Genomic DNA, 27,325 nt, shown 5'->3' with positions numbered 1-27,325 from the left:
ATTCCATGAATAGGGCCTGGTGCAATGCGTCGATCGACTAATCATTTCCCTTCAAGCACCAGACTCCCATATGGTGCTGGTTTTTGTTCTGGCTGCTCTACTTTCCATCTAGGTCCCTGCTTGTGGCCTGGGAAAGCAGGAGAGGCTGGCCCAAAGCCTTGGGACCCTGCACCTGTGCAGAAGACCTAGAAGAAGCTCCTGGCTCCTGGTTTCAAATCAGCTCAGCTTCAACCATTGTGGCTACTTGGGGAGTATACTAGCAGGTGGATTAGCTTCCTCTCTGTCTCTCCTTCTCTTTGTAGCCCTGCTTTTCTAATAAAATAAATGTATTTTAAAAATTTCATGAATAGGGACAGGAAAAACTGCTTTATAATACCACCATTCCATATCGATGATGGTTCCAGTCCCAGCTGCTCCATTTTTATCGATTGCCCCCCACTAACACACCTAGAAAGACAGCAGAAGATGGTCCAAGCACCAGGGCTTCTGCTTGCAGCCATCTGTGGAATGGACAAGCAGATGAAAGAATCTCTCTCCCCCTCTTTCCCTTTATATATATATCTCTCTGTCTCTCTCTCTCTCTCTATTTTTCTCTCTCTGCCACTTCCTCCCCAAACCCCATGGCTCTGCTTTTCAAATAAATGAAATACATCATTAAAACACAAGATTCAGTGAATAGCACAGCACAGATCTTACCCACCAAAGAGCTAACAGCCAGTTGGCAGGGCAGCTAATGGCAGAGGAATGGCTTGGGTGAGCTGACAGAGAGAAGGTGTGATTATTTTTCTTTGTCAAATTAAGACACAAGAAGTATCTCAAGGGGACTAGAGACCTTGTACACTAGAAAGGCCAATTAAAGCTGTCTCTACTATTCTAATAGCTTAAGCAGAATAGAGCAAAGATTTAGTAAGTCTTAGGGAAATAAAAAGATGCAGGGAAATAAAAATTCTTAGGAAAAAAAAATTGAACAATTCATAGGGAAACAGAATTCATAGGCAAGTTGATTTTGATCCAAAATAGCTTTGAGATCCATGCGCCCTTGAAGCCTCTGAATTTACTCATGAAAATAAATAGAAAAAACTACATATAGACTTCAAAAAGTTTTGCACTAAAATGAATGTCTTTTAATTCCACTTTCCATAAATGCTGTGAGATACCTTATATTTGTGGCTAGCGTTGAAGAGAGGTCATCAACGGCTGAAACAAAGTCCCACAGACACACATCCAGATAGGATCTGGCCATTTGTGAGATTCCTGGATTCAGTTCTGTTCAAGATCAAGGAGAGGATCCTTATTGGATTAGCCAATCATTACAAATAGTTGGTGGGCAACACACACACACACACACACACACACACACACACACACACCACACACACACACACACATACTACACACACACACACACCACACACACCACACACACCACACACACACCACACACACACACACACACACACTCACACACACACCACACACACGCCACACACACCACACACACACACCACACACACACACACCACACACACCACACACCACACACACACACACACACACACACACCACACACACACCACACACACCACACACACACACACACACACACACACACACACCACACCACACACACACACACACCACACACACACACCACACACACACACACCACACACACACCACACACACACACCACACACACCATACACACACCACACACACACACACTCACACACACACCACACACACACACCACACACACACACCACACACACACCACACACACACACCACACACACACACCACACACACACCACACACTCCTTGACCTACATTTGCCAAAATTTTAAATGATTAAAACGATACAGTTAATTATATATAAAATAAATTTACCAAGATGTTGCTTCACTTATTCTGCAAATTTGTTGGTGTACCTGCTAGGTGTGAGGCTTGGTTGAGGTGCCTGGGATGCAGTGTTAAACAAAGCAGACAGGAAGAGCTCCCTTGTAAAAGCAACTGTGCTGTGGGGGAAAAAATGGGATGAGTGATGAGGAAATTAAGGAAGGGAGGAAGGGGCAGGGGTATGTTCTCAATTTGAAAGGATGGTTGGATCAGCTGACAATGGAGCAAACACTTGAGGGAGGTCGGGGGAGTGAGGCTAGGGGATATTGAAGTGGGATGGTCTAGGCAGAGCCCATGGGCAGCACACTGGCCCTAATGTGAGAAGAGTGGGTCAGTGAGAGAGAGTGGACAGCAGCAAAGGCAGAGAGGCCATGCAGACCAGGACGTGGCTGAGTTGGGACCATTGGATGGTTTTGGTCAGAGGCATAAGATGGCCTGACTTTGGATAGCAAGTGGTTTGCTCTAGCAGCGACATGTAATATGAAAGGGCAAGAGTCAAACCAGAAAGACCAGGTAAGAGGCTCATACGGTAATCAGAGTGAGAGAAATGGTGGCTTTCGGGCCAGGAGGTGGTAAGAGAAGCTGGGATTCTGGATTGATTTCTGATGGGCTAGACATTATGAGACACACAAGAAAAAGAATATAAAGATGAGGTGTTTTTTTTTTTTTTTTTTTTTTTTGCTTGAGTTATTGGAAGAATGGACTTGTTTTCCACTGTGATGGGGAAAAAAGACTGTGCGTAAAAGAGACTTTTCAGCGGGGTGAAGGGGGATCAGTCATTCAGCTTTGGCAGTGTTCATACAGGGATCATCAACTGAAGGTGCTGAGTTGGCAGCTGCATGCATGGATCTGGGGTTCAGCAGTGAGGCTGGGCTGAGCTGTTCGCACTTACATCAAGTTCTGAGATTCAGGGTGATTGTCAAAAGACAAATAAACAGCACCAGATCCCACCATGTAGAAATGGCCAAGGTTAACATTGTGGTGATTTTTCTGGAATATAATTGAGTAACGTATATTTTAGTTACAGATACAATAATGCTCCATAATGATCCAAGCAGTATTTTTTCTTGCTCATGTGTCTGGGACTTGGCTGGAGTGTCTGTCTTAGAACGCGGATGGATTTAGCTCAATTCAAGGTTTGGGTTGGTTTTGTTCCATTCCACTTTTCCTGTGGCAACAACAAGCATGCAAGGGTATGAGCAGACCCAAGGAATGCCTCGTAAGGGCTTGACATAGAACTGACAGGTGGTCACTTCTGCCTACATTCCTTCACTGAACAACTGGAACAGCCGAGCCAAGATGAACGGGTATGGGAAAAGTATTCCTCCCACTCCAGGGCACTACAAGGTCACAGGATAAGGGGAAAATGAAAAATAACAGTAATTACCCACCTTATCGCAATGTGTAATATAGAATAATACAGAATTTTGTATAGCATACCAGTTTATACAACTCACCTGATACCACATATACCACCTACACATCTTGTCATAGAGTATATATATTTTTAGTATAAACCCAACCTACATAGAGTATCAACTTCCATATGAATAATATGTTTAGTGCAATATCTTACTTAATGAATCTTAATTTTATGGAAGTAGGTCCTATTTATTTATTTATTTATTTATTTATTGCTGATGTAAATAATGCTGAAAGTGACACTGAACTAGGGCAGGAGACTGAGCCGTGGGATGCTGGCTGGGCACTGAACCCAGAGAGCAGGTGATGGACAGGGAGGCTGCTAGCAGAAACGAGAGAGACTTGAAGGTGAATTTCACTTGCTTTCCCTTATTGGCAGGAACTAAGCCTGCTCAGTTTTTGGGCTAGGGATGTCTTTTATGGATGACGTCCATAAGCAGAAAAGGTTTCCAAGCACATTCCTGATCGTGATAAACATTAACTGTTCCAGGATGAATGAAAAATGGTGCAGCACTTTTGAACTCTATAATGAAAGATGCTGTAATGGCATAAACCCTGCCATAAGCTACCTCCACAGAGTGGGAAAAAAAGGGACTGGTTTGCCACTGAGCTCAGAGAGAAGTCCTGTAATCATGTTTTGCTTTGTGACGAAATCACAACTGATTTTTTCCCTGCGAATCAGAACTGCAGAGGGAGTCACCTGCTGGTGTTTCAGCCGACGGACCAGATGCGTCATCAGGTCCAGGGAAGGCCGCCGCGGCACTTCAGCATACAGATGGAGAGCTTGCCGTTCTCAGACAATTGTTCAGGAAGCACAATCTGTTCCCCTTACGTTATTTAAAAAGAGCAAGCTTTCTTTGTAGGTGGACATGCGTCTAGGCACACGCACGATGCAGCAAAATCAGGATCTGGTTTTGCCAGGAAGCCGCTAATTTGGAAAGCAAATTGGAGGCCAGTTCCGGTTCACTCAGGGTTCTCTGTGAACCTCGTGATGGGTCATCACACACAGCTGAGAGCCAGCTTGACTTTGAACCAGGTGAATACATAGAGGAACGAGACGCCATGGACGCAGCCATCAACGCCTCCCTCCTCACTATGTGTGACAGAGGTCCACCGCAGTAGCCAAAGGTTATTTCTGGCTTATCCCACCTGCCACCCTGGGAGTGATGGGATAGTGTGGCCAGCTACCCCAGCTGGAAGCTGTTAGTCCTCTGATGAAGCAAAGCTCTGCTCAGCGTTCCCTGCTCACAGGAGGGACTGGCCTGTGCTCACGCCTGCGCGGGGGGGATGCTAGGAACAGCTCCTTCAGCCTCTCAGCCTCCCCGCCAGTTAACCCTGGGAGCTGTCACTGCAGCATTCAAAGGGCAGGAGGCAGGCTGCAGCTACATGCTGGAGGAGAGCTGCAGCCACAGCTCCTTTGAAGGCAGAGCATTCGTCAGCCTACGGTGATAGGACAAGGTATATGTTTTTGGCTTCTTTTCCAAGATCATAGTTTAGTTGACCATAAATACTTTGGGCTTTAGGAATAATTGTCCATGATTGTTACATTGGGAATGAGAAGCATTTTTTCCCCCCTCCTCTTGTGGGTGGCTGTGGTTGATGTCTGAAAGGTTTACTTTCTGGCAATCCTGGGGGCTCGAAGGGCCAGATCATGGTGCTGGCAAGGTCTTTCCCCTTGGATTGGGTCCTCGCAGGGTGTTTATGTGTGAGCAGAGAAAGGTGGGTGGAGAGTTGGACTTCTTGGTATCTCTTCCTCTGTAAGGACACAAAGCCTGGAGCACCGGCATCCCATACGGGAGCCAGTTCCAACCTTAACCACTCCACTTCTCCACCCCCTTGCCACCCCATTCCATTTCTAACGCAGATCCCTGCTAATGTGCCCGGAAAAGCATCAGAGCGTGGCCCACGTGCACTCATGTGGAAGACCCCGAAGAAGCTCCTGGCCTTGGAGTGGCCCAGCTATGGCCATCGTGGCCATCGTGGCCATCTGGGGAGTGAACCAAAGGATAAAAGATCTCCGTTCCTTTTTCTCTCTCTGTAACTCTGTCTTTTAAAAACAAACAAACAAACAAATAAATAAATCTGTTTTTTGAAAAAGGATCAATAAGTTCTTTTTAAAAATCATTGCTGACATCGCAGATACACAGAATATTTTGTATACGTGACAGCTATTAGCATAGGGAATAAGAGGTTCAGGGTCCTGCAATCTCCCTGGGTCATAGCACTGCCTGTCCTAGGGACATCTGGCTTGTAACTGCTGACTTCACGGGGCATGGGTCTCTTTTGGACACCCCTGTATTGAGCATCACAGCCCCTCATGCACTATGCTCTCTCTCAGGTTTACTTACAACACCTATGCGAGGACCCCACGTTCCAGGTACTCCAAACCTGGGTTCCTCGGCCAGCTGAATGGCAGCTTGGGGGTAGATCCGCTGATAGGAGCTGTTAGGAGTTCCCAGATCCATACTGAAATATGTAGATCAGTGGGGCACCACTCATTGCAGGAAACTGTGAGTGCCTGATGGTGTTGTTACAGGTGAGGCTGTAAGCACTGGTGAAGGCTTACATCTGCATGGAGTGAATCCAAGGCCATTAACCCAGGCACCACCACCCTCCTGGAGAAGACACCCAGTGATATAAGCACAGTGAATCGAAGGAAGCTAACAACTTCAAAAGCGATGGCGGATGTTGTGGCTACTTCCAGGGATGTTTCTGAAAAATAGTATAAAAATGATTTAAGAAAAAAAGGAAAGTCGATTTGAAGGCTTCTTGCCTGAAATATCCTCTTTGAGACTTGAACTAAGAAAGGAAGCTTTTATCTTAAACATGTTTGCATGACTGGCTTGTTCTTTAAGTTGATTAAATCCTTCTGGATTAATTTTCCTTAATAGGAGTGGAACTGGGGTAGGACTGACAGCGGGGACACAGACAACAGCAGCCAACTCAAGTCTCTTTCAGCCACTGCTGGTCAAATGTGTCCTGTGAACCATAAGGTGGCCTTGAGGACGCTTCTCAGCAGGTGCTGGGAAGCGATCGCTGTGCCCTCCTACTCCTCCCTGGGCCTTGCACCTGCTTCCTCCCAGGTGCACATCCCCCTGGGAGTGGCCACAGGGGCTCTCCTCTAGTCTCAGCCCTCCCTCAGCAGCTGTGACCTGCCAGCGGGAGCAGGTACCCTGCTGATGACTGTTCACTCTCGCCTTTACTTTTGCTTTTTGTCATTCTCCAGCTTCGCTTTCATGACCCATACCTTTGTCATTTATTCGGAGCTCAAGGACAGTCTTAGGAGATAAGCAGTATTGGCCTCATCTGGAGGACAAGGGAGAAGGGAGCCTGGGGCAGGCAGGGTACATGTGTGGAACCATGCAACAAATCAGGGAGCTGTAGACCCAGAGTGAAACTGAAGCTCCTGTGCTCATTCCAGCCACTCTTCCTCACTCCCCTGCTCTCCTTAGCAACGTGAAGGTTGTGATTTGGGTACATTTCCAAGCCTCAGAGGAGCTCTTCTAAGTCTTAAGCTGGAGGCCAGTGTAGACATGCCATAGCTGGTGGGGCCTGATACATTAGACCTAGACTGCCAGCATGCACACTGTGTCGTATGCCGTGTTCTTTCATATGCCCTAGTTCTTTCTTTTTGGCCTGCTCCAGTTGGGTTTCCATGTGACTCTTGCCTCCTCCCTGCTCTACAAGCCGAGTGCATACCTTTCTTTTTGGTGTCCAGAAGCAAGTTCAGAGTCCACTGTTCTTTCCTGCCTGGATGGCGATGATATCTCTCCTGTTTTCTGGAAGACAGGGACCAGGTCTTCTTCTCCTTGTGACTGTAACAATTAGGACAACTTTGGGCAAATAAATGATGTGCTGAATGAGTAAGATGGCTTTCTTACTCCTGGGGATAATTTTCACACAAAATGCAGCCAGGTGTAAAAGGGCCAGTTGAAAATAGGCTTATGAACTGCAACAGTCACAGGGTTGTGGGCTGGATTAGTCTGTCTCCTTCTACCATCACTGATGCTCCAGTTGCTTCTTGTGCCCCTGTGGTGATATTAAGTGACGGCGAAAAGTCATTTTGAACTCATTCATTGGAACTCCGTTCCCCCGCTCCCATGGGTGGATATAAAGAGAAACACAGAGCAACTGAGACTGTCTGTTTATGTTTCCTGGCCAGGTGATGTTCACACCGTGACCCTGGGATAGGAGGAGCTGACTTGCCTTGACTTGTACAGAGAGTCAACCCAATGGAGCCAAGCTCAGGGTATCGTGAATCTTTGGGAAGTGAACCAGAAGATAGGAATAGTGACTATAAAATGAAAGCATTTTTTAATTCTCAAAATATTCTAAGCATCAAGGAATGGCTAGTTTATTATGTCTCGGAAGGGATAATTAGGACTTCTTACCCTCTTACAAATGTATACCCTTCCATTCTCTTTTTTTTTTTTTATTGTTGCTTACATTGTATTGTGTAGTACAGTTTTATAGGCGCTGGGGAATTCCCCCCACCCCTCCCATACCCCTCCCCCCATGGTGGATTCCTCCACCTTGTTGCATAACCATAGTTCAAGTTCAGTTGAGATTCATTGCTTGCAAACACATGCCTAGCATAAAGTTCAGCGTCTTATTGTCCAGATAAGTTCAGTGGCCTCTTGGGGAGACCTTCTATGGTCTGAAGATAGGTCTAACAGAGTAAAGATCCGGTCAGTTAAAAGCCCCAACAGGGCCTCAGTATCAATATACAACATTATGGAATTAATTGACATAGTATTGGGTAAACAATATGTTAAAAATAATGCAAGTTCCCTTCTTCGAAACATCTGGGTTGAGACAGTATCAATGACAGGTTCAAAAAATAACAAACAACCAGACAAAAAATTACAGGTTAAATCAAGGCAAACATGTGGTATCTAATCTTTTGGGATTCGCTCATTTCCCTTAGCATTATAGTTTCCAGTTGTGCCCATTTAGCCACAAAGAACTGCATTTTGTTTTTTTTAATAGCTGAGTAGTATTCCATGGAGTAGATGAACCAAAGCTTTCTTATCCAATCTTCTGCTGATGGGCATTTCGGTTGCTTCCATGTTTTTGCAATTACTGATTGTGCTGCAATGAACATAGGGATGCATGTTGGTTTGTCGTAAAACAGGTGTTTTGGATATATTCCTAGGAGTGCTATTGCTGGGTCATATGGTATGCAGATTTTGAGTTGTTTGAGTGTTCTCCAGACTGATTTCCATAAAGGCTGTACCAATTTGCAGCTCCACCAGCAGTGGAGTAGGGTTCCCTTTTCCCCGCATCCTCGCCAGCAAGCGTCGTTGGTGTTCTTGTTTATGTGGGCCAATCTTACTGGTGTTAGGTGGTACCTCATCGTCCCCTCCAGTTCTTCCTCCTCTTTCTTGTTCTCCAAGCTCATGGATAATTTGCTTAGGAATCACTGGAGGAACCATGTTGATGAGGACTCGAGTTTCCAGCACTTCGTATGATGAGACTTGGTATTGCTGATGACAAACGCCCACTGCGGCTCCAAGTGGAAAGACCGCCCTTTGGAAATCTGGAATTCCATCTCACATTTAATCATCCTGCTCTGTTTTGATACAGAATACTACAGGCATTCAGATCAAAATATCATATGGCCAGCAGCCTGCCCTGTGAGATCTCATTTAGCTTCCTTGAAAACAACTCCAATGGCACAGAAAATGAAGCTATAGAAAATGTGGAGATTTATACTGATGCCCATGAAAAGCAGTCATGGATAAGACATGTCAGAATCTTGGAGGATTCACTGCTCATTATCTCAGTGAGTGTAGTGGCAAATGGAATACGTTTAAGGCATGCCTTCTGGCATACCCAGTTTTTGGTTATGCATGAGTGACATGTGGATGATGTAGAAGACACAACATCCTCTGCTTTTGATTTCTTTAGGCAGAAACCCAGAGTGTCCTCACCGGAACACACCGTGTAACTGCCTTACTTGGTGGCATTGATCCGTCGAGTGGCCAAAGCACTTTCTGCCATCACTTCCCTAGCCCTCTATACCCTTCAGCAAGTGTGAAAGAGACCAGTCTCAGACAGCAGCGGCAAGGAACTAAGAGCATGCTGATGATTCAAGATGGTCTCGGTTTGGGTAGGCATACCGTCTTATTTAAATCTGAGTCCCTCTAGCAGCAGACAGTAAAGCAAATCATTCATTTTGAAAAGGATCACAGAAAGCATGCTGGGGAAATAAATGAGGCCAGGGGATGGAGCTGGAAGTCAAGGTTCTTTTGGACTATGTTACCTCTGTGGGTAGCTGGAGTGTTGGCCTTCCTGGGTAACTGAGTGGCAATCTAAAACACAGGCCTTAGAGTTACCCACTGACAGGTGGGTGAGCTGGGGGCATAAATACCCACCGGCTACTAACCAAAGGGCACCTCCAGGGACACAGTGCCTCTTTTCTCACATATTGGTCGACTTGCTATGCACAAGGCTAGAGTTTCCATGAAGATGAGGGCAAGGAATGTGGGTGCTGGCAGGTGGGGGTGGTGTGCCCTGGCATGTCGAGGGACCCTGAGCAAGGTGCCTCCTGCAGCCAGCCCACAGCTTGCACCACGCACTCATGCATGTCTCATGTCACAAGGATTCCATTGTATTGCTACGCTTTCAAGGTCATCAATAAGCAGAGAAAGCAGCAAAAAGAACATTATCTGATGAAGTCTTGCTGTCTGCAGGTGGTGCCAAGCTGTTCCTCTGCCATCTCCTCCCTTTTCCACCATTTTCAGATTCTTCTCTTCCTTGGTCAGTATGTCCTCTAGTTGATCTGGCTCGTTGGGAGAGTAAACCCTCCTTTATCTCTGAAAGGATCAAGTTTCAGACTGGATGGATTGTTTTCTGTGCTGTCCATCTGACTTGGTGGGTCTGATATAATACTCAGCTTACAACAGGCTGTGCTGGTTGCACAGTCACTGGATATGCTTAGGTATGAGTCACTTCCTGAGTCCAGGGGCTCTCGGGAGGTACTGTCAGCATGGGGAGGACCTCTCTGCTCCAGACTGCAGGGTCTCCTTTGTGTTTCTCCCACAAGGCTTCTCAAAGACCCTAGAACCAAGGTGTGTTTGGGATCATGGAGTCTAAGTTCCTAGATCAGCTGCAGAGCCCACACTTGCTCTGGGCTCACTGTAAGAGTTTGCGAGGTTTGTCATAGAGTTGGGTGGGGGGAGGTTTAGACAACAGATATGATGTGTCTTCCCGTGGCTCTGGAGGCTGGAGGTGTGAAGCCAAGGTCATGGTTGGTGTCTGCAGAGGCCTCCCTCAGCTGGCGACTGACTGCCTTTCTCCATGTTCCCCTGTGGTCTCTCCTGTGTGCATGAGTGTTCCTGATGTATCCTTGTGTGCTCAGATTTCCTCTTCTTGTGATCGGGGCAGTAGTGTAGCAAGTACAGCAGCAGCCTCTGGTGCCGGCATCACATATGGGTACCACTTGAAGTCCTGGTTGTTCCACTGCTGATCCAGCTCCTTGCTAATGCATCTGGGAAAGCAGTGGAGGATGGTCCAAGCAGCTGGGTCCCTACACTCACATGGGTGGACATGGGTCACCCTCTGCTGTTTTCCTAGGCACATTAGCAAGAAACTGGATCAGAAGTGGAGCAGTTGGGATTCCAACCAGCACCTTTATGGGACACCCACTTTGCAGGCTTGGCAACACTGGTCTTGAAGCTGCAAAACTATCAGCTACCCAAACGGGAGCCTGTGCTTCAGGGTGTTACCTCCCATTACGGGAGGGATGTAAGTTCTCCAAAAAATGACTTAGAAATCCATTACACAGTTACAATCAAAATACAAACACTGGTGTTTGATTTTCTAAGAATGGCTCTCTGGTGTATCGTGGAGGATAAACAATGAATGCGGCAGTAACAAATGTGAAAATAAAAATAACACAGTGTCTATCACTGCCAGATGTTGAAGCACATTCATCAAGTCAACATAGCTTAAATACCTTCACTGGCTGAAAAATAGACAAAAAGAAAGCAAACTGTAAGCTTATAGCCTTACAAGTCCACAAAGAGTTTACATATATATATATATATATGTATAAGTTTTTTTAACAAAAGGTCCATTTAAGTTAGAGAGAAAGGGGTATACAATGCAAAAACAAAACAAAGCAAAGCAAAACGAAACAAAACAAAAAATCAGAGATGGCCTAAGCTGCTTGGGAAGAAACTCAGCTGGCTCCTCCACTTGCTGATGTATCCCAAAGAGAATTTCTAACAAGATAAGGATCACACGTAGAATACAATTAGGAGTCAAGTAGGGAAACACTATATTCGTCACAACACGAAGAATAAGCGTATTTATAATAAATAAGATTGTAATATAATTTATAAATATTATGTTTATAATATATAAAAACAAAATGTTGGTGACGTGAATAATCAATGAAACAAAATTAGTAAACATGTGTAAGACAAATAATGTAAACCGTTGACTTTAAAAAAAAAACAGAAAAGGTAATTTTATTTATTTGAAAGGAAGAAAGAGAGAGGGAGAAATCTTTCATCTGTTGGGTTCCCTTCCCAAATGCCCACAGCAGTCATGGTTGAGTGAGGAGCTTAAAATCCAATCTGAGTGCCCGACTTTGAGACCAAACCCCTCTAACGTGAGAGCAGGATTCAGCCTCTTGTCTGACTTCTTTTTTAGCCCAAGGAGTAGTGCTACTGTTGCCATTGAGTTGAACTCACCTGTTCCATCAACAATAACGGAGTATGGGACAATGAGCTGCTGAGAAGTGATTTTAGCATAGTTCATTGAAAAAGACAAGAGACAGACTCCTGCCTCTGCTAGACCAGGTGACTGTCTCGGAAGAGCTCAAGAGCCCTGTAATTTTCAGGCTGGGGCTTCTCCCCTCCTCTGTCTTCCGGGAAAGGAAGGGTTGGAGATTTCTAGATGAGAAGTTCTGCCATACTTCTCCATAGTGAAGGGCAATTGACCCCCATTCCACACCCAAGATACTCCCAAGGTGAGGGCTGATGCTGTTAGAATACAGATCATTAAAAAAGAAATTTCCCTGAACAAACCCTTCTGGACAATACTGACCGTCAGGTTCTTTATCAGAGAAGCAAATGACTCCTGCACTCTACTGCTGAGAACCTTGTTGGGCGAGCAGTCAATTCCTTCTGATAAGCAACAGGCAAGGACACCTTGGGCTAAGGGAGACAGATGAGCAGAGGCCGAGTCCTACTTTCAGGACTTGTCTGTTCATTCCATTCTGACAGTGCTGGAATCCCATAAGGACACCGATTCAAGCTCTAATTGCTCCACTTCTGATCCAGCTCCCTGCAGAAGATGGCCCAAGTCCTTGTACCTCTGCACCTGCATGGGAGACCTGAAAGAAGCTCCTGGCTCTTAGTTTGGACCACTCAAAGTCTGATTGTGGCCATGTAGAGAGTGAAGCAGCAGATGGAAACCCCTCCACTGCCCTTCTAACTTTTTCAAATTAAAAAAAATCTTGAAAAAATTCTCATGGTTTCCAGTCTCGCTTACACTCACAGGCTAGTATCTACCTAGCTAGACCACTACAGCTAGTCCCACAAGGTCTCAAGGAGACGTTTGCTTTCACAATAGATAAAGCTTTGTTGGCTACCATTGTTGAGGTAGTTCTTTAGAAGACTTCCAGGCGCCCAAGCAGGAAAAAATTTAGGCTCTGAAACAGAAGACAACCACCAGTTGTGTGTAACCTCTAGACCAACTGGTGATCTTAAATTCTCTGAAGAGCACTGACCAATCAGAGGAAGGCCATGAGCACACTGACTCACCAAGAACTTGGACGCCAGCTGATCACGTAGCTCTCAGACCCAAATTTCAGTCTCTAAGAACCTCACCCCTAACTCCTCCAGGGAATCAAGCCTGTGTTCGTAGAAACAGAGCAGGGCTGGTGTGTGGTGGAGCTAGGCACTATGGCACAGGCTTGTGTCGCAAACAAAGTACCGCTTCTGGCTCAGGGAGACCCTGGGCAGCAGGGAACAGTTGTTCTTGGGAACAGTTGTACAGATGCACGAACAGCCAGAGGAAGAACAGAGCACACCTTCCAGCCCAGGTCCTTCCAAGTGCAAGGTAAAGTCCAAGGAAAAGGATTTAAGGGCTGTTCATTCTTGAGCCCGTGAACTCTCCACCTGTGTTTTCTTCATTGCTGGTAAAGATCCAAGGCCGCCTCAGCAAGCTCTTACTCTCTCACCGAATAAAGACAGTGTTTCTCGGGGCTGGGGCTGACCGTCGGAGATGCTTCCTCAATATCCCGTTGGGCTCGCTGGAAAACAATTTAAGCTGCCTGCAGTATTTCATCAGAGCTGCTCGATATCACTGACTGGTGGGTCTCCGTGCTTGGCGTATCCATAATTCATAGTGCTGTCTAAAACGGAGAGGGGAAGATGCTGTAATCTCAGAATCCTTATTTATGGAGAAGAGAAATGTTCCACACAAATGAGCTGAAACCATTGTTATGGTAGGACTTGAGGGAAAAAGTGAAATCAGAGACAACACAGGCGAAATCTTTCACAAAGGAGAACAATGCCTGTCCAAGTACTGACTAATTTATTTTACTCAGTGGAGAAAGCTAGGGTGACTAATATTGTTTTAATCTATGCATCCAGTGAGACCCGGGGTATTGATATGTAAAAGCACTTAAACACTCGCTGTGATGGCCCAGGGCTGTCTAGAGCTGTTTTGAATTAGAAAAAGCTGGAAATATCAGAGTCAGGAAGCGATCTGCCCTCTAGCCTGGGACTATTTATAGTCCCAAGGGAGCCGGCTTGCTGTTGCATTTGGCCCAAGGCCTGAGCTCCTCTTTGGGGAACCACAATCCAGGAGGAATGAAGCAGAAACGGAGTCTGCGCATTTATCTGTCTTTGCTGCTTCTCTGGTCATGGAAAGAAGCCTTTTGGCAGTCTGTAAATGATTCTTTGCTCTTCCTCTTGGAGCTCTTAACAGAACAAAACACACAAATAAAACCTCAAAGCATGAAATTATGTGGGGCAGGACTTTCCTGGTCACGTTCTTTTAAACAAGCTGTATCTCTGCTGAATAAAAGGAGGACTCCTACCGAAACTTAAATAAATCTCGCCGATAGGATGCTGGACTTTCTACCATTGTCTACACCTGCAATGCCACAGTAAAGCATAAATAGCAGAATGATGGACTCGTGACTGTTGCCGAAGCACTGCATTATTGTAATAACATAGGGGAAAGCAGTGTGGGGGAGAAGATATGTGGAGAATGGAAGCAAAAATCCCTGTGCCTATGGAGCCATATCATAAAAAAGTGAACGTTTTTATTTTTAAAACTTATTTTTGTTCCTTATTTGAGAGACAGGAGATAGATAGATAGATAAATAGATGAGTAGAAAGAATGATCTCATTTGTAGCTTTATTCCCAAATGCTTGCAATAGCTGGGGCTGGCTATTGAAGCTAATAGACAGGTATTCAATCTAGGTGCTCCAGGTAAGTGGCCAGGACTCGGGTACTTAAACCATCACCGTTGTATCTCAGAGTGCACAATGGCAAGAAGTTAAATAGAAGCAGAGTAGCGTGTACTCAAACTAGGCACTTGGATATGGCGTGTACGTATTCTAAACAGTAATTTAACTGATGTGCAAAGCATCCGCCCTTCCTGGTTAAGTTCTATGCTTAGATACTCTGTACTGGCAATAGATGAGTGCTTCAAAACCTTGGCGAGAAAGTGAAATTGCAATCAGTGAGGTTTTGTGCAAAAATGTTCAACACCCATGATTTTTTTTTTTTGCATGATACACCTTTTAAAAAATATTTATTTATTTGAAAAGCAGGATTAGAGAGGGGAAGCTTGAAAGAGAGAGATCATCCATCTGTTGTTTCACTCTCCAAATGGCTGCATCACCTCAGTCAGTTGAACTGAAGCTGGAAGCCAGGAGCTTCATCCGCTTGACTGCAGGGGTCTGTACGCTTGGGCTATTTTCCACTGTCTTTTAATGGGGAGCTGGATCACAAGTGGAACAGCCAGGCATATTGATGCTGCAGTCAGCAACTCAACCTACTGCATCACAATGCCACTCCCCAAATAAGACACAGTTCTGTGAATTTTTGAAGATGGTGCCATGCCCGTCTCCAACCATCATCCTCTTCTCCCACAGGCCGCTGTTTGGCCAGGATATCACACCACCTATATGAGTTCCTGGATTCACTTAAGCTAGTCCAGCTCTCTGGAATGCAAAACCTGGGAAGCAGCAAGTGCTGCCCCTGGCAGCTGGGTTCCCAATATTCATGTGGGAGACTTAGTTGAGTTTCTGGCTCCTTGTGGGTATCTGAGGAGTAAGTGAGTGGGTAGGAATTCTCTTGGTTGCTTCCTCTCAAACTGAAAAAGAGGTTAAATTCTTGTGTCAGAAATGTCTGATTGGCTACACAGGTGGTTAGCATCCTACAGTGAGAGAAGATGTTCGCAGGGTCCCACAGTTGGATTATTTATGTATTTCTTTATTTATTTTGCTTAGCCCTCACAGGGCTCCACAGTTGGTATTAACATCACTGGGGAACAGGTTTGGGCGGTGGGATAAAGTTTGCATAACTGCACTGACCAACACAGTCCCACTGACATAGAGGGGGCTAGGCAGCAAGATAAGGTAGGGATAGTTGAGCTGGAATCTTTTCGTCACACTTTCTATATTCTAATTCCGCCCCTTACCTGTCCATCAGATATGCAAGTTTCCCCATGGTGCAAGTGTGCCATGTCCAGGAGCATGAAGGAGGAGACTTCCCGGGGGCCACGTGGAAGTTAAGCTCCAATGTGGAGGAGCCATGCAACTCTTCGAAAGCCTGGCACACTGAACTCCACCCCAGTGGCATGTTCAAATTGGGGTACCGCCCCTTAGCTCATAGAAGAGACTGATGGCAACGCAGCAGACCTTCTCTGCTGTTGACTTCTGGACCAAGATTATCGGTCCTTTTCTGTCCTCCTCCTTTCTCCCCTTACAGGCAACTCTGGCCTGTTCACAAGAGACATCTCTGTGTGTGAGATGGCCGCCACACACAGGTGAACATCCCTGCACTCGTAAATAAATCCTTCTCTCCCTTGCGTGCGTTCTTTCTGCCTCTTGCATTCTGATCTCTGTGGGACCTAGAATAAAGGTTGGTTGGTTGTCCAACAGTTGACCTTCAGTCGTGAGCAACTTCAGACGCCCCTCGACCCATGCTACCTACACCCTTCACTCGTGCAGTATGGTTCCCGAAGTGACAAATTCCTCTAGGTCTTGTGGTTTTCAAACCTTTTCCTTCTTATGACCAACTTGCTTCTCCTCCTGCTGAATGAATGTGAAATGCTTGGGAGGCCCAGGCCACGAACTCAGCAGCCAACACACATTAGTCATTATCTTTTTTAAATTTGAGAGTTGCATGCGTACACACACACACACACACACACACACACACACACACTCCAGGGGTTTGGAGTATCATTGGGCTCACTTCTCAAACTGCTAGAAGTGGACCCAGGCCAAGTTGGGAGTTAGAAATTCAGTTCAAATCTCCCACGTGGGTGGCAGGGATCTAACTTGTTCAGTCCTCCTCGCAGCTTTCCTGGGTCTGCACTGGCAGAACGCAGGAATCGGGAACCCAAGCCAGGGATCCTACCCAGTTACTCTGGTGTGGGCATCGGCACCAGCCTTTTCCCATCTGGACTGCCTTCTGCTAAAGGTTAGTTAAAAATCGACAGACACTGGCCTGTCACGGTAGCCTAGCGGCCAAAGTCCTTTCCTTGAACATGCTGGGATCCCATATAGGCGCTGGTTCTAATCCTGGCAGCCCCACTTTCCATCCAGCTCCCTGCTTGTGGCCTGGGAAAGCAGTCGAGGACGGCCCAAAGCCTTGGGATCCTGCACCCACATGGGAGATCTGGAAGAGGCTCCAGGATCCTGGCTTCGGATTGACTCATCTCTGGCCGTTGTGGCTACTTGGGGAGTGAATCATTGGAAGGAAGATCTTCCTCTCTGTATACATGACTTTCCAAAAATAAATAAATAAATCTTAAAACAACAGCAACAACAACAACAACAAGAATCAACAGACATAAGAACAGTCCTGCATCCTCCTACAAGCAGACATGTCCTTGTTCAAGAGGCACAAACGCCCTCCTCTGCTGTTCCAGGGTCCCTTGTCGCTGGAGGTGGCACAGCACAGAGATGGGGCTCCAGAAAAATGTGAGGCTCCCATCAGTTCCCCCACCATGTCCTGGTCACTTCAAACACCGTACTGTCCTTGAAGGCTGAACGCTCATCCTTGAGTTGGAAGGAAATAGAAGCTCCCTTGTCTTTTTTGTTTCCCTTCTTCTCTGTGAACACGAACAGCTGTCAAAGGTAAAAATCAATGTAGCTGTATGTCTTTTCTCTGGGCATTCTGTCAGGTGCGTTGGTAGAGTTCCAGAAGTGTAAGAGGAGAGAGGAACAGTTTTAACGTTTTAATCACATGTTGCTTCTTTACACTTTTATCGACACTTACTCGAATGGCCGAGTAGCTTGGTCTCAACGCGGGGAGATGACAGGTGCCCCCGAGGACCCAGAGCAGGCATGGTGTTTCTTTCCATCCTTCAGCATCCTCATGATGTGTCTGCAGTAGCACTGCCTCCCATTGTTAGGAATGAGGGAGACCTAGAGAGCTTATGTGCATGGCTCAAGGCCCCCAAGCTTGTGCAAGCTTGAGCCGGGATTCCCAGCTGCTCCCGACGCTGCCATCTGGGAAGGTGGATCCATCCCTGACCCGAGTCTGCTGCAAGGCTGAGCAGGTGTAACCAGAGCTGAGCTCTAGGCCAGTGCAGGCTTCCCTTTCTGCTCCCTCGTACCTCCCCACGCTCCTTGGTTTCCTAGCTTCTCCCTCGTGCGGCACAGCCTCCTTCATCCCATGCTTCCCTTGGCCCAGATTTCAGTCCTCTTTAGGGACTGACCAGCAGGCAACATTGGCCATTGAGTGGTTCTCAAGCCTTATTAATAATCAGAAACACAGACATGGTGGGCACTTGATGAAGTAGTTAGGACCCCACCTCGGGCATGAGTGTCTCCTGTCAGAGAGCCTGGTTTCTTTCTAACTCCAACTTCCTGTTGATGCACTCTCTAAGAAGGTGCTGGCTTGAGCCCTGGGGACCTTGCCACCCACATGGGAGGTCAGCTTGGAGTTCTTAGTTCCTGATTTCAGCTTTGGTGGGCATTTAGGGCAAGTGAACTAGCAGAAGGAAGAGTTCTCTGTATGTCTTTCTGCCTTGCAAATAAAACGAAAAATGGATAAATAACAACCGTAAAAATAACAGTAGCAGGAAATACACCCAAAACACGCACTCTGACCTGTAAGTTTGATGGATTAGCCGCTGCCAGATACTGCTGCTGATCACCTGGCTTGGGAACAATTACCAGTGTGACCTGTGGTCATGTTTTGATCATGACAGGAGTGAGAAAAGTCTTTGTGCTCTTGACAGAAAAGCACATTTCATTCATCTGGTTCCTTGAAGATAAGAATTCCTCTGGAGGACCCAGTGGCATGGTCTAGTGGCTAAAGTCCTCGCCTTGAATGCGCCAGGATGCCATATGGGCACTGGATCTAGTCTCGGCAGCTCCACTTCCTATCCAGCTCCCTGCCTATGGCCTGGTAAGGCAGTCGAGGACGGCCCAGTGCTTTGGGACTCTGTACCCATGTGGGAGACCCAGAGGAAGTTCCTGGCTCCTGGCTTTAGAACAGCGCAGCTCCAGCTTTTGCGGCCACTTGGGGAGTGAGTCATCGGAGGGGAAGATCTTCCTCTCTGTCTCTTTTGCTCTCCGTATATCTGACTTTCCAATAAAAATAAATAAATCTTTTAAAAAAATTCCTCTGGAACGCTGGTCTCTTGCCTGGAAGAACAAATGTTTCTGCTTCCATGAGTTTCAAAGGGTCGACTTTCAGTTCCTGACACCTCGAAGACATCCTGTGTCCTGCTCCAGCTGTCCCTGGGTGCGTCCTGCTCCGGCTGTCCCTGGGCCGCGTCCTGCTCCGGGTGTCCCTGGGCGCGTCCTGCTCCGGGTGTCCCTGGGCGTGTTGTCCTGCTCCGGGTGTCCCTGGGCGCGTCCTGCTCCGGCTGTCCCTGGGCCGCGTCCTGCTCCGTCCCTGGGTCGCATCCTGCTCCAGCTGTCCCTGGGTGCGTCCTGCTCCGGGTGTCCCTGGGCGTGTCCTGCTCCGGCTGTCCCTGGGCGCGTCCTGCTCCGGGTGTCCCTGGGCGCGTCCTGCTCCGGCTGTCCCTGGGCGCGTCCTGCTCCGGGTGTCCCTGGGCGCGTCCTGCTCCGGGTGTCCCTGGGCGCGTCCTGCTCCGGGTGTCCCTGGGCGGCGTCCTGCTCCGGCTGTCCCTGGGCGCGCTCCAGCTGTCCCGGGGCGCGTCCTGCTCTGGCTCTCCCTGGGCTGTGTCCTGCTCAGGGTGTCCCTGGGCCGTGTCCCTCCACCTGACCATCATCAGTGCCAGTACTTAGTGGATGCCCCCTGCTGGTGAGATAGAGCTGTTGCAGACAGACGTTTAATTCTGCTGCTTCCTGAAGACTTTCCCAGAGTCTTCTGCGTTGTGGACATCAGTGTTTCAAGTTTGAGTCCAAGTTCTTGCCCCCGCAGAGATAAGAACTCACAGCAGAAATATAAATACCATGTGCAGGTGACAGCATGTTTTATTTAAAACAGACAAAGAATACACACTCCCATGACAGTATGGGCATCCACACGTGGACAGAGACCTGGTAATTTCATGATGCCTCCACATGGAACTTGACTATCTTTTAAAAATTTATTTTATTTACTTTAAAGTCTAGGAGGGAGAACAAGAGAGAGAGAGAGAGAGAGAGCAAAAGAATGAGCAATAGAGAGAGACTGATCTCTCCCATCCACTGGCTCACTCTCCAAACGGCTGCAACATCTGGGACTTGACCTGAGCCAGGCTTAAGCCGGGAGCTTCATCAGGGTCTTCCAAGCAAATGGAAGGACCCAAGCAATGGGTCATCCTTGGCTGCTTTCGCAGCTCCCTGCATTAGTAGGGAGTGGGATTGGAAGTAGAACAGTGGAGACTCAAACTCCCCCATCAGCTCCTGTAAGGTCCCTCCGTTACTCGTGTTATGTGTTAAGACTTTCACTTTGATCAGTTTAGGCCACGAATCATAGGCCCTAGGAGTAGAAACAATTTGTTTCAACATGAGATAAAAGTGTCTTTCATACTTTACAGATCTCCAAAAAAGAATGGACCAAGGTGAAGATGCTGACATGAATGCCATTCTTTCCTCCATTTTGACCACGGCAACGCATCTGAAACAACCGAATATGTAAAGAAATCAGAGCTTATCAAGGACAGTTCTCTTGCACATGGCTGATGGAAAAATCACCTTTTTGTGATTAGAAATGTCCCGATCTTCAGTCACTTTACTGAAATGGGAAGCACCTCTTCTGCCTCGCAGCTAGACAGCATAAAGCAGGTGCAGGGAGGGCATGATTCACAACGGGAGAGATGAAAGTGAAGCTTCAGGGAGAGCCTCCACACTGGGAGGGTTGGGAATCACTGAGGATACATGAGAAGGAGAGTTGGTGAGAAGAAAGGAGGAAAAGCACGTGCATCTTGTCAGGCATGATGAAGTTGGAAAGGAAGACGGCGTGGGCGCACGTGGAGAGAACAAAGACAGCCAGGACGAGAGTCTGTCAGCCACCGGGGCCGCCTGGGACAGCAGTCATGCCTGGATCTCCACCTCACTTCAACCACTAATTCAGATTAATGACTTAACCTGGACTTATGCTTCTGTGAATTGGGAATACTAATGCTTCATAAAGTGGGCATAAGACACTAAAAGCAGTGTGAGTTGCTTTTTTTGGGCTCTCGATAGCCTATGTATCTTTGCATACATAATAGAACAGGGGTGGGACATATCCAGCCCACAGGCCAGATGAGGCCCAGGGGATCATGTGGTCTGGCCAAAGCATCCTGTGCCCATCCTGGAATTCAATACATCTATAGCAGGCTAATTTTTGAGTTGTCCCAAGAATGATCCTATAAATGCCCAAGTAATTCTTGGCAGATGATAAGGTTCCCCATCTCTGTGGGAAGGGGTTCCAGGTACATCCAGGGATGCAAACAGCTGGTGTGCCTGCTGTCTAGAGACGGGCAAAGTGAAGCGACAGCTCAAGTTTTTGTTGAACTTTGTGAGTCTGTAGTGCCATGCAGATTCCTTGATGATGATTCAGTTTTATTCACAGGGAAAGCCAGGCCGTCTCCTAGCTTGTCCAAAAGAGGGCTGCGATAGGAGAAGCTTGCATGCAGCGACCTCATCATAGTAGATCACGTGACATTTTTGAAAGAGCAATAAGTTGATAAATGAGGAGGGCTGGTCACTGTCATGGTTATTAATGAGGAAGCCAACCCTCTTCATGGTAATGAATTTTGATGAGGGAGAAGAAATTGCCTCCAGGCAACACGTGCAAACAGGCAGACGCTGGCCGTGATCACCATCTCTGTGCTTGCCTGAGCGGGTCTCGTAGAGGAGACGTGCACATAGACCTGGTGAGACAACCCACCAAGGACAGCCCTGCAGCGCTGGGCTCAGAGCAGAGCGTGGTGGCATCAGAGGGCTCCCTGCCAGCTGCCTCCTCCCTCCGACCCTCAGCCAGGGGAGAAGCAAGCCTGTGCCTTTACAGGGCTTTGGGAGGAAAATTCCACCACTCCAAGTCCAGCTTCTGACAGCTTTGCACAGGGAGTTTCTCGCAACTGGAAAGGCAGTCACACTCCGTGCACATAGGCAACGCCGCTGAAGTCCTCCCCCAGCCATGTCCCGGATGGAGGAGAATGCTCCGGCAAATGTGCAAGGAGCAAAACAAAAGCAAACAGCAGCCTGAGCCTTGTGGCTCAACACTCCTCGCGGTCTGCTGGAATTGGAACCCTGGGCGGGATGGGGAGAGGGTGTTGGTGGGATCTGCTTTCAGACCAGGCCAGGCCAACTAAATTCTGTTCAATTCTATTTCTCCGTGCCTTGCTTTAACAGGCCAAGAGAAAGTTTTCTAATTTCTGAAGATGAGGATTGTGGCTTGTTCCTCGTCTGTGCATTACCATTTCTGAGATCTGCACTGCTTCCCAGGGAGCCACAGAAAATATGGTTCTTTTGAAAGCAGCCCAGGAAAAATGGCTTATTTTAGAACTTAGGATTCAAAAACGCACAGTATTTGTAGGCTGGTGGCATCACCTTCAGCTATGGCCAAAGCCAGACAGGCTTTCTCTCTTCATGTTGCCAACCTATCCAACTCAGCCCCTTGCTGTCTGATTCTGGGTAAGCCTGTCTGTTATCCAACTCAGCCCCTTGCTGTCTGATTCTGGGTAAGCCCGTCTGTTATCCAATTCAGCCCCTTGCTGTCTGATTCTGGGTAAGCCTGTCTGTTATCCAACTCAGCCCCTTGCTGTCTGATTCTGGGTAAGCCCGTCTGTTATCCAACTCAGCCCCTTGCTGTCTGATTCTGGTTAAGCTCGCGTGTGCAGAGGATGGGCTTGGAAGGAAGCAAATGATATGCTGGAGTCTGCTGGGAAGGCACTGTGTGAGGAGTGGGCCCAAAGGACTCCTGGGAGATTTGGGAAAGCAGAGGCAGGTTCTTCCTCCCCTTCCCACACTGCTTGGATCCCAGGAACATCATGAACTTGGTAACTGGATATGCACTCAGCCCTTCTGTTTTAGAAAGGGATTTGAAATTGGCATGGCTGTGTACCCATGCACATCAATGGAATGTTCTTTGTGTGCCAATTGGTAGGGAGATACACAGCAAAGGTCACGGATGGCAAGACCACAAGCTTGCCACACCCAGTGAAGCCACGATGGTTAATTATGTACCCGTGTCCAGTTTGAATTCTGGTTTTGGAGGGAGAAGCTAAGGATTTTCCTCCGAGTTGACACGATGGGCAGGAAGGCCTACTCCAAATCAGGAGCTGTTCCTCTCCTGGCTCTCTTAGCTGCAATCTTTGCACCTAGATATGTCATCTGTAACAGGGACTCAGCGGGATAGTACGCTCTATATAGAGTGTGCGTGTGTAGGGGTGGTCGCTTAAAATATTAGAACTTTATTGTCTCAGGGTGCTGGAGTCTGAGGTCGGAAGCCAAGGTGTCCATCGGGCTGTGCCTCTCTAGGAGAGAATCTTACCATGGTTATTTTAGCTTCAGGTGTTTGCTGGCACCGTCTTTGGCCTTCTTTGGCTTGTAGACGCATGGCTAAGAACTCTGCCTGGGTCTACACATGGTGTTCATTCCCTGTCAGTGTCTGCTCTTGCAACAGCACTCCTTGGATTAAGGACCATTCTGCTCAAGAACACCATTTTCTTTCTTTTTTTTTTTTTTAAAGATGTATTTATGTGCTTGCTTCAGCAGCACATTTATTAAAAATATTTATTTACTTTTACTGGAAAGCCAGATACACAGAGAGGAAGCAAGACAGAGAGGAAGATCTTCAGTCTGATGATTCACTACCCAAGTGGCCGCAATGGTCAGAGCTGAGCCAATCTGAAGCCAGGATCCAGGAGCCTCTTCCAGGTCTCCCATGCGAGTACAGGGTCCCAAGTCCTTGAGCTGTTCTTGACTGCTTTCCCAGGCCACAAGCAGAGAGCTGGATGGGAAGTGGAGCAGCTGAAATTACAACTGGTGACTATATGAGATCCCGGTGCATTTAAGGAGAGGACTTCAGCTGTTAGGTTACTGCGCCAGGCCCGAGAACACTATATTCAAATGAGGCCATAGATAGCAGAGTTTCCGGTGGAATATGTGTTTTAGGGGATTTGGGAGGCTGAGGGGTTCTCATAAGAGCTGCAAAGCTGGAGGCACGGGCTATCTCATCACACCATTCCAGCCCAAGGCCAAAGCCAAAGCTGATGGTACTAGTTCCAATCTAGCTGTAAAGTCAGGAGGACATTCCAGCTCAAGACGGTCAGGCACAGTGAGTGAATTCTGTCTTGCTCACTTTTTTCCATTTGGATGTTGGGTGGATTGGAGGAGGCCCACACACGAGGAGGGCTGACTCTCAGCCGCTCACACATGCCCAGTGTGATGGCAGCCAGTGCGAGCCGCTCAGGGTGATGCATGGAGTCAGACATCACACAGGTGCGTGCCCAGAGGCGGATTGCTGGGTCACATCATGATTCTGTGTTATAAGTTTCTGAGGAAGCTCCATGCCGTTTTTCCTTTCCATGCTTAGGATTCCACTTGGATCCCAGTGACTTCACATCCTAATATTTGCTATAGGTAATACACACATCAACATATTATTACCTACTTAACCTCCACAGTTTGCACAAAAGCCTAAGCCTTGTGGTATGTAGTTTTATGGCTTTGACAGATGAACAATGGTATGAGTCTGCCACTAAAATATGGCCCTCCATAGTCTCACAGCCAAGCAAATGCCCTGAGCTCACCGTATTTCACCTCTCTCTTCAATCACTGGCAACCACTGAATTTTTTTTAAAAAATTAAGATTTATTTTACTGCTATTATTCGAAAGACAGAGTTGCAGAGAGGAGAGACACAGAGAGATATTTCATCTGCTGCTTCACTCTTTCAATGGCCACAACGGCTAGAGCTGAGCTGAGCTGAGCTGAAGCCAGGAACCAGGAGCTTTCTTTTGAGTCTCCCCTGTGGGTATAGGGGCCCAAGGAGTTTGAGCCATCTACTGATGCTTTCCCAGGCATATTGTCAGGGAGCTGGATTGGAAGTGGAGCAAGCAGGACATGAACTGGCCCCGTATGGGGTGCTGCTACTGCTGGCAGAGGCTTGACCTACTATGCCATGGTGTCACCACACAGGTTCTTTTTGTCCCTATTCAGTTTACTTTTTCCAAAGTAACGTCAGTTGAAACTACACAGCACATACCTTTTTCTCTGAGCAATTCCATCTATGGTTCTTCCTATCTTGTTATTGCTTAATAATATTTTATTGGTCTCTATGTACCATACTTTGCTTATCCACTTAGCTACGGAAGGATAGCTTGGCTCCTTCCAGCTTTGGGCCATTTCTCATCTACTTTGCAACCTATTAACACCCAGAATGCATTGTACTTCCTCTTTGAGTTTTTTTTTTAACATGCAAATGTCACCAGTCCCACCTCCTTGGCTGTATTGCTGGTGTGTGCTTTGTACTGATGACTTTTTCACGTGATTAACAGGCAGCCAGCATTAGTGAAAGTGCCTTGCTTGTGGCAGGGACCCTGTACGTGCTGCTTGGATTGCACCAATACATGGATGTCTTACCCAGATGTAGCTCAGAGCCTTCGGGGGATGCTGTGCCGGGCTCCTGGGAGTTGCAGCTGTTCCTCTGAGACTTGGAGAACACAGCTTGTTACTGTGTCGGGAATAATCGTCATCTCTTCCTGAAGGCAGTCAGGGAAGGGAACACACTCAGCTGCCAGCCAGATCTTTTTTTGTTCAATGTTTGTGGAGAGCCCTGGGTAGTTACAAGGGAGCAAAGGAAAGAAACATGCATCTCTTGTTGGAGCTGGGACCTGGAGCACGGAACCCAGGGGGGAACTAGCACAAGCGTGCAAGTAGGAAACCCTCTTCCTGGGCCACTGCTAGCTACATTTAGCATCCCGGAAGGCACTGACACAAAGCTGAGGACATCTCAGCCCAATGTGCAGCTCCCAAAGGAGCAGCCCAAATATGCTTTCCAGGGTCACCACTCACCCCTCCCCCCAGAGCAGCTACTTTGACCTCAGCACAGCTTTGGGCAAGAGGTCCCCATTGCTTTGCAAGAAGGCTCTCAGCTACTAGGGCAGAATCTTGGGATCCTGCTAACCTGAGCTATGGGCTGAAGATGTGAGCTTCTCGCAGACACATCCATTCAACCATGACTTCCTTATCCAGTGAAGACACAGACAAAGGGAGGCCAGGAAGGGCCCTCACAGTTCCTGGGTTGAGGGCAACAGTCTTGGCTACTTTGATCTGAAGTCAATACGAAAAGGGACCTGAGATGCTTGGGCCAAGCAACAGACAAAACTCAGGATGGCATATGGAGGGGCAGAAGTTTAGATTTGGGATGAAATCATAGCTTTAGGAGCTAGGAGCCAGGGGCCAAGAACCACAAGCCAGGGGCCAGGAGCCAGGAGCCAGAAGCCAGGAGCCAGGAGCCAGGAGCCAGGAGCCAGGGGCCAGGAGCCAGGAGCCAGGAGCCAGGAGCCAGAAGCCAGGGGCCAGGAGCCAGGAGCCAGGGGCCAGAAGCCAGGGGCCAGGAGCCTCTCAGATCTGCCGACACTCTGGTACTCCTGACACTTGAGTCAGTGGCTGTCCCTCCAAGGCCCTGAGCTACAGTGTCAGTCCCCTCTCCATCCCCGTCTCTGCAGTATAATCGGGGCTCATCAGCTGCTACCTCAGCACAGACCTCTGGGTCCCTGGCCTGACACCTGCAGCAGGTGGTAGGGAGTTGTTCTCAGGGCAAACCCCACCATTTTCCCGTCTAGTCTCTGTCTCCTGCTTGACTCTTGCTGTAGCCACTCTAGCTGTCTTTGGGGATCCGGGCTGTCCCTGCACAGCAGCATGCAAACCCCTCTCTACAACCCACCAAAGACACTTCCTATCCCCCAGGGTCTTTTCATGGATCTCATCCTTGCCTGCCCCCTTCTTTCCTCCTTTCGCCGCTTCTCAACAGCAGCAGAGCTGTGGGCTCTCCCCTTCTTCATAAGCTTGGCAGAGACCTTTGTTACACCATATTCTCTACGTTCCTGTGCAGTATTTACTTCTCTTTCTGGGGCCACAGTGCCAGGAAGACACACACACACACACACACACAGAGACAGAGAGACAGAGAGAGAGAGAGAGAGAGAGAGAGAGAGAGAAACAAAGCAAAGAATGCAAACCCAAGTCCAGGACTCAGGCTCACCTGCAGTGTATGTCAAGCGAGTGTCTAGTTCCAAGGAACATAGGTGACAAGAGCAGGGGTTTTCTGTCAACCTTAGGTGCTGTGGCTTTTTCTTGCTCTCCCTTCCCTCTTTCTTTCTCCTCCTCCTCTTCTTCCTTGGGGTC

The sequence above is a fragment of the Ochotona curzoniae genome, unplaced genomic scaffold, assembly GCF_017591425.1.
Source record: "Ochotona curzoniae isolate NIBS_2020 unplaced genomic scaffold, NIBS_Ocur_1.0 contig_293, whole genome shotgun sequence".
NCBI classification, from domain to species: domain Eukaryota; kingdom Metazoa; phylum Chordata; class Mammalia; order Lagomorpha; family Ochotonidae; genus Ochotona; species Ochotona curzoniae.
The sequence above is the reverse complement of the archived record's forward strand: the minus strand, read 5'-3'. Positions refer to the sequence as shown.